The sequence below is a fragment of the Sinocyclocheilus anshuiensis genome, unplaced genomic scaffold (assembly GCF_001515605.1).
Source record: "Sinocyclocheilus anshuiensis isolate Anshui unplaced genomic scaffold, SAMN03320099.WGS_v1.1 scaffold975, whole genome shotgun sequence".
Lineage (NCBI taxonomy): Eukaryota > Metazoa > Chordata > Actinopteri > Cypriniformes > Cyprinidae > Sinocyclocheilus > Sinocyclocheilus anshuiensis.
Genome location: NW_015547693.1, coordinates 66,437 through 74,816, shown reverse-complemented (window position 1 = coordinate 74,816; position 8,380 = coordinate 66,437). Strand labels below are relative to the sequence as shown.

At 36.8% G+C, this 8,380-nt stretch overlaps 1 long non-coding RNA gene across 1 annotated transcript in view; it reads right to left on the bottom strand.

Moving 5' to 3' along the window:
* Positions 1–737, bottom strand: part of LOC107703614 (uncharacterized) — a 9,171-nt gene extending 8,434 nt beyond the window's left edge. The window contains exons 1-2 of the long non-coding RNA XR_001635849.1: positions 707–737; positions 306–580 (exon numbers count right to left, since the gene is read on the bottom strand). This is a non-coding gene — a long non-coding RNA (uncharacterized LOC107703614). The remainder of the gene's footprint in view (positions 1–305; positions 581–706) is intronic.
* Positions 738–8,380: the final 7,643 nt, after the last annotated feature.

Sequence of the window (8,380 nt, the reverse complement as noted above, 5' to 3'; positions counted from 1 at the left end):
ACATGAAACTCCCAGGCAGGTGTGTTGAGGCAAGTTGGAGCTAAACTCTGCAAGACACCAGCCCTCCAGGACCGAGTTTGGTGACCCCTGGTTTAAATCTGTGGTTCCCAAACCTGTCCTGGAGGCCCCCCTGCCCTGCACCTTTTGTATGTCTCCCTTATCTAACATACCTGATTCAACTCATCAGCTTGTTAGTAGAGACTGCAAGAACTAAATTGGGGGTGTCTGATTAGGGAGGCCAACAAATGTGCAGAGCAGGGTGGCCTCCAGGACAGGTTTGGGAACCACTGGTATAAATAACATACCTCATCATCATCAGCTGATTGTGTGCCACCACAGGACTTGATATGCATGTATAAAACTGGTAATGGCATGGTTGTTTGACATGTCCGACACTCCACCTTTGGCATCTTGACAAACTCCTCTGCTGAGAATGGAAGTGGATCAAGACACAACTCATCTTGAAGAGGGACCATGTAGAGTGCTGTTCTTCCACTGGTTGTTGCCATTTTGATAAGGCTGCCAGTGTAGCCCTCTGAGTCTGGAGGGACAACAGTAAGCCTTCTCCTTCCATTACCACCTGCCAATTCAAATATACATTACAACACATCAAACCATAGCGGGCCTTTACTATATAATTAGGCTTTTATCTGTTGAAGCTAAAAAAAAATATTAGTAATGACCAGTGCCCGAGTTTAACCCATACTGTAATATCACTTCCTTGTGCAATACTATAAAATAATAACTTCTTTTTTAACAGGGTATGTATACATGTGAATGCTTTGGGATGCCAAGAGAATGTGCAATTGTAACCCTGTGTAAGACCACTCAAATATGACTTGTACAGTTTGCACTAAAACAGTTGTGTTTTAGCTCTTCACATGCTTGTGTCTGCTCTGGTATTTAATATAGTGCACCTGGTGCCTTATAAAGCAGCCACCCTCCAGCGAGTGATCTCATTTTGGGAAATTCAGCTTCAAGACTTCATAACTACAGAAAACATGAAACAGAACAAGGGTTTGCAAACAAGAGCACAAAATTTAGAGCACACACAGTAATGGTAATGTAAATACATATTAAATATGATTATGAAATATTGATTTGGGATTGTTTCAGACAATTAGTCTTTCCATACTCCAAATTCTTAACCCTGGGCCACTCATAAACAATGGAAATCAGGGTTTGCGCTGTATATTCACAAAACATCTATTAATACTACTGCTAGCAAATATAGCTTGTGGTGAACACAAAAAGAGGTTAGTAACTGCATATCAATGGAACAGCTCATCTATGGAAATGCTGCATTTTACTTTTCTTTTCACTATTCCCCAGATTATGAGTATATGCATGACTTTCCATACGCATAGGATTGTTCAAAGTACATAAGCAATTAAGAAAGCTGGCACTGAGCTTTACTTGACTGTTTAACAACTTGTTGGGGTTGGGTGACCTTACATCGACATGGTCACAAAGTTGTACAAATGTTTTGCAATACTACTAAAAATTGTACTTACTTCAGAATGGTTCATGTTCGACGAAACTGTAATGGTACGTTTTCCCAACCCTGCCTGGATTAACTCCAGCTCATCGGAAGGAGAGGGTGAGGTTTCAGTGATTTTGTTTAAAAGACAAATATTAATTGTAAATGGCTTCCATGCTGTTGCTTTAGATTGTATTTGCGTGTTTGCAGTTTTCTTTTTCTTCTTAAACATTCCAGGAAATACTCTATAATACGATAAGAGTGTTAATTAATGTTAAATGTGCAAAAGAAAGACAAATAGAACAGTTTAATCGTTAGGTGAGGGTGCTGATAACCTGGTGATATCTTGATCTATTCTTGGTGAACAAACAGCAGGTGAAGGCTGCTGTTGTTGCTGCTGCTGACCCTGAGCTGGTTGATAAAAAGCAGGAGAAGGCTGCTGCTGACCCTGACCTGACCTGGACCTGGCTTGAACACGCCCCAGTTTCTTGACTCCACCCTCACGTCAAAACAGTGCCATAAAGTGAAACGCACAGAAAAGTGAAGCGCAAAGGGAAACCGGTATGGTGAGCTCACGCTTGACTGAAACACAAAATAAATGGAGCATTGCAAATGAATTAGTAGGTGTGAGCATGGAAAATATGTGTTGCAGAGATAAAATAGAATCACAGTTCATAAGCTTCTTTTACAACTGTCATTGATTTTTGCAATGAATTATATCTTATTTTTTGCAATTCTTTATTTCTGTTTGCAAAACGTAAATTTTTTCTCTCAATACTTTATTTTTATTTTGCGATCTTTATTTTTGTTTGCAAAACTTATTTTTTTTGCTCAAGCCTTTATTTTTCTTTTGCAAAACTTTATTATTTTGCATATATATGTGCCATTATATTGACTCCATACAGTCTCACATGACATCCACTTCACATGTCATCGCGCCAATCTGTCCATCACGTCACATACATAAACAAACCAGATTATCCCACTTAATTTTAATTTACACATAATATAAAATAATCAAAATAAATCTCACAATATTCTGGCATGCATCCTAGACCAATGAACAGATCTTCAAACTCTTTCAGAATGTCATCATCATTAGCAGACACTTCATGTACCCTTTTTATCATGCCTAATGTTTGACATGTGGATCTTCCTAATATTGCAGGAGCATCTCTTTCCACAATCTGGAATTGAATCTTGTGTTTTTGACCTTTGTACTCACAGGTTAGCTGTGTCTGTCCCAATGGCGACATCTGGTGTCCAGAGTATGTAAGTAACTTGCAGGTGGATTTTAGCAGCTTCTCCATTATGTCCAGCGAGTTGAAAGTCTTTAATGAGAGAACATTACATTCTGCACCAGTGTCCAACTTGAATTTCACTTGTTTGCCTTGTATCTTGAGCACTTCAGACCACTCTTCTCTTTATTTCTAGATCTCAGTAGTGACAGACTGTACGTTTTTTAGCTTGTTTCTCTGAACTTCTAATGTGCCCAGGAACCAGGGCTGGATTGGTAATCGGGCATACCGGGCATTTTCCCGACTGTTCTAGTCATCATCTGAAAAATTCTACTCAGCTGTTTTCAACATAATAAATGTTTTTTTTTAGCAGCAAATCAGAATATTTTAATGATTTCTGAAGGATCATGTGACTGGAGTAATGATGCTAAAAATTCAGCTTTGAAATTGCAGGAATAAATAAAAATTTAAAATATATTCAAATAGAAACAGTTATTTTAAACAGTAAAAATCATCTCAGGTTACTTATGTTGTCACCTTCCTCTGTCTGTTCAAGCGTGTGCATCTTTCTAGGGTGTTTCCACTCGTTTTTGCACATTTTTGTGAAGTGGTTCTTTTTATTACACTGTCTGCACATTTGTCCGTAGGCAGGTCATTTTCTCTGTTCATGTTTGTAACCACATCTGCAGCACTTTATGTCGTTACTCGAATCACTCCTCATTGGCATACTCTTGTTGATTTTTGGTTAATTTTTACAGTTTTGATCGTGTGCATGTCTACTTCTTCATTTAGTGCTTTTACTTGGCTAGACGTGATTTCGTTAGCCCGACAAATGTCCACAGCTTTTGCTAGTGTGAGATCTGCTTCTCTTAGCAATCTGGCTCTTACTGTGTCATCTCTTATGCCGCAAACAATTCTGTCTCTGATTAGTGAATCATGCAATTCTCCAAACTCAGTCTTTTGCCTTGTTCTTTAGGTCCGTGACGTAGGCATCAATATTCTCTGACGGTCCTTGAGCCCTCGTGAAGAACATGTGACGTATGTAAGGTAGGTTTTTTCTCGGTTCACAATAGTCTCTGAATTTTTGTTTGAGAATGTTGATTTTGTCTCTCTCATCATCATTAAATTCAAAAGTATTGCAGACTTTTATTGCATCATCACCCGTGACGTGCAGAAACGTGGCACACTGCACTTTTTCAGACTTTTCTGCGATACCGCTAGCCGTCAGGAACAGGTCGAATTTTTGTATCCAAATTTTCCAGTTTTCGGCAAGATTTCCTTGTAAACAGAGGTTCGATGGTGGCTGTAACTGTGCCATTCTTCTTTCGATGCACTTCTGACACCATGTATTGTTGTTTTATAACCATTAAATGAGACGACACACACGTGGCTCTAGAACGCTCATGCTTTATCTTTCTCTGACGGTCCTTGAGCCCTCGTGAAGAACATGTGACGTATGTAAGGTAGGTTTTTTCTCGGTTCACAATAGTCTCTGAATTTTTGTTTGAGAATGTTGATTTTGTCTCTCTCATCATCATTAAATTCAAAAGTATTGCAGACTTTTATTGCATCATCACCCGTGACGTGCAGAAACGTGGCACACTGCACTTTTTCAGACTTTTCTGCGATACCGCTAGCCGTCAGGAACAGGTCGAATTTTTGTATCCAAATTTTCCAGTTTTCGGCAAGATTTCCTTGTAAACAGAGGTTCGATGGTGGCTGTAACTGTGCCATTCTTCTTTCGATGCACTTCTGACAGCATGTATTGTTGTTTTATAACCATTAAATGAGACGACACAAACGTGGCTCTCGAACTCTCATGCTTTATCTACCACCTCGTTCTTACATGTCACATGCTTTCACGTTACGCACTTACATCATGACGTATTACACTTGAATACATTACACCACGGGTGACTCTTTACAGCTAGTAGGTCACTCCGCATTTTCCATTGAGTTGACCGATGTGAACATTCCATTCATTCAAAGCGAGAGAATCGCGAGAGAATCGTTGGTTGACCCCCCTGCGTCAGAATCCGAAGGTGAGGGATTTACATTGAAGTGTATTGTACGGCCCTCTACGTTGAAAAGCGACGCAAAGGGGGTACCTTCTGCCTCGGATGTCGACGCCAGGGGCGTGACGATGAGGGGTGAGACCGTGTTGGTAATAAAGAAACTCAAGAAATACAAATAAATATGCTTTAACAGCAACAAAGTAAACCGTTATAATATTTCAAAATACATACAAATTTGGAACAAAATAAACTTAATTAATTATTAATACTTAACAATGCTCAACCAAGAATTCTACAGATCATCAACCTCCCCCTCATACATGAGAACAATGAACTGTGCCATCTATTGGAGGGAATGCGATCTTCACAATGGTGGCATAGATTAAGAATAGGACACAGTAAATTAAATAGTACGCTTCATATGATAGGAGAGATTCTATAATTGCAGGTACATTTGGTGTCCGAAGTCATTGTTTTTCTTTCTGCTTTTTCAAATGGTAATATTTTTTATTATTTTAATACTGTGTTAATCATTGTTATGAATTGCAAGATGTTACAGTCCATAACAATATAATATATTTTTGCAAAAAGTGTCTTAAATAGCTGAAAATCATGATTTATTGTTGTACGAATTAGTCAGTGAATTTTTTCCATAATGTATCATTGTGTAATCAAAATATTTTATTGTACTTTTCTTTTTGTAATATTTCATTCAATTTATAAAAGCCCTAAAGAGTCATTTACCTATTTCTACAACATCATAAAAAAAACAACAACAAAAATTTTCTGATTAAAATGTGTGTCCGTAAATCTTGCGTCAACTCTGTTACCGTACCATTCTTTGCCTTTAAATTAGTGGAATTATCTCCCACAACTATGTAAGATACAGGAAATTATGTCACTTTCCCTCATTGTTAAGATCTGAAGCACTGAAAAGTCTATGCGCTCTCTCTAAGAAAATAGTTTAATCTAAAAAGTTCTTACACCAAGAGTTATTTTATAAAGTGTCAAATCTGTTACCACTATATCAAAAGGAAAACAGATTGTTATTTAAAAGTCTTTTAATCATGATTTCATTAGTGCCATGTGCTCTTAGCATTTATGCTAGCAAGTGGAGTTTTTGGCAAAAAATAAAGAAAATTGTCAATTCTGTTACTGTCAAACTCTGTTACCAAGGTAGAGTAACAATGCTGACAATGCGGCAACAGAATTGACAGTCCATTGGACAATTCTGTTACTTTACAATTCTGTTACTTAAAGGGTCAACTCTGTTTATGAACTATTTTCACAAAAAAAACAATAAAATTGTTGTTTAAAATCTAATAAACATTATTGATTTATTTTTGCACCCTTATAATATGTCAACGATTTTTTTTTTAACTGGATATTGTATATAATACATTTTCAGATGAAAAATATTTGCTCCAAGTGGACGGTTCTGTGAAGACATAGCTATTTTTTTATTTTTAAGGTATGCATAGGTGAAATAATATCTCAGTTTCGAGTGATGGAATGTAAGGACTGTTTGTCTAATGAAACAAGAATAATTTTTCCTGTTATGATTTATTGTTATTTCTACACATTGGCTAATTTGTCCGTAACAGAGTTGACAAACAATACCATAAAGACATCTGTTTTTTTTTTTTCATTAAAAGTAAAAAAAGGAAGTACCTTGTGTTTGGCAAGCACTGAATTATTAAAATTAAATATGTTTTCAATAAGATACTGAAAAAAAAAATCTGCTAGTGAAAAGTTTTTTTTCTTAACTTTCTGCAATGCCAAATATATCTCTAATTATAGAATCACCCTGCAGGAAACACCCAACATGACTTTGTGATCAGTGCCAAGTGCCTGAAAATGTAGAACATGTGCTTGTGTATTGCACAAAATATAAAATTCAAAGGATGATATTGGTAAAAGACATGGCGGAAATAGGATTAACAGGATGTGGATTGAAGGACATACTGGAATGCAGCAGGAGCGGACAAGGAATTAAATATTTGATTTATATTTTTGACTAAGACGGTACTAATAGCAAGAATATAATAAACAGGATACTGTATATCCTGCACACATGCACACATCTTCTAAACGCTTTGCTAGTGCTCGCCATAATGAATGAATAGAGATCGCTCTTACCACGGAAATGCACGCTTCAAACAAAACAGTCAGTGAAGACGAAGAAGAGGATGATGTGTTCTCCGGGTGCCTATTTATTCTATAGTCGCACCGGTAGTGACGTCATGGCTGTCGCCGGCCAACGTGTTGTTAGTGTTTTTTCAATGTATGCTTCAGACATGGGTCACGACGAGGCATTCCCCATAGCGAGCCCTAGAGGATGCAGTTCGAAGTTCCCATGTAAGGGAACTCAACATTTTCCATACCTGATGTATAATTTATGTCATTGAAAACTAGGATAACTATTCTAGACACATTTAACTTTTGTTTCACAGAAAAACTACACAGGTGTTTTCCTCCACTCTACCTGACTGTAATTATAATGGGTGTAAGTAGTATAAAACCCTGTAGTTGATCCTTTCAGCTCTCTTTCCATTGTTTAAACTTGTTTATCTTGATATTCTGATTCGTGTCATCAATTTAGCTATTTAATGTTCACACGTGGATAAACAGGTGCTATTTGAGATATGTGATGTTTGAGTTAATTATGGTGTGTTTTCTGAATGAGAATATGGTTAAACCTGTGCAAAATGACAACATTTCTGAGCCGAGATTGCAGAAGAGCAAATTGGAACATGTGTGAAAACAGGTGAAATGTGTTAAATGTTTTGAGAAATGTGTCTTTGCTTTGAGAACTGAATGAATGGTTTGGGAAACTGTGCCAACCGAATCCGTTATAGTGAGTCAGCAATCGAGAAAAACTGTAAACTCTGATGTTGATATATGCAGCTGTTTTAAAGCTCTTTGCACACCATTGACAATTCATACACATTTAAAGATGGGAGAACTCAGGAGGCTCATGCAAAGGAGTTTCACATTTTGCTGCATATGAAAATTCAAGATGAAGATGTCACCAGAACACCACCTCTAGAGGGGTAAGAAAAAAAATCTAAAAAAAAATAAATGTATGTAAAATACATATTTAATTACTTTTAAGTATTTTGTCATTTGTATTTTTCTGGACAAAAAAAATCTGATGTAATTTGTAATTAAATACTTTGAGAGACAGTATTTTTGTATTTGAAATACTTAATCAAGTAGGTCATTTTATTCTCAGATAATACAATATCTTTCTTCACCTGCATGTGTTAATAGTACAGACATAGTGGCATCTATAGCCTATCACAGTTTTGGGCTAGATGCAAGTGAATCATATGACATACTGTTGGATCCATAGATTCTTAATTCGCCCATGGTTAGATCCAACTGGGGGAAAAAAAACAATGAAAGAAGCTATTTTGGTGCTCAGTGCAAACTGGTTAAGTACACTGTTAGACATTTCTGTAATTTCTACAGATATTTACTGTAGTTCACCCAGTATAATACTGCAAATTCGCTTTACAGTAAATAACTGTAATACCCTTTGCATCATAGGAATTTTCTGTGACGTCAAACCCCACATACAGTGACTTACTGTATTTTTTTAAATTGCTGTATACTACTGTATTTGCCGTAATGGCCTCTTTGGC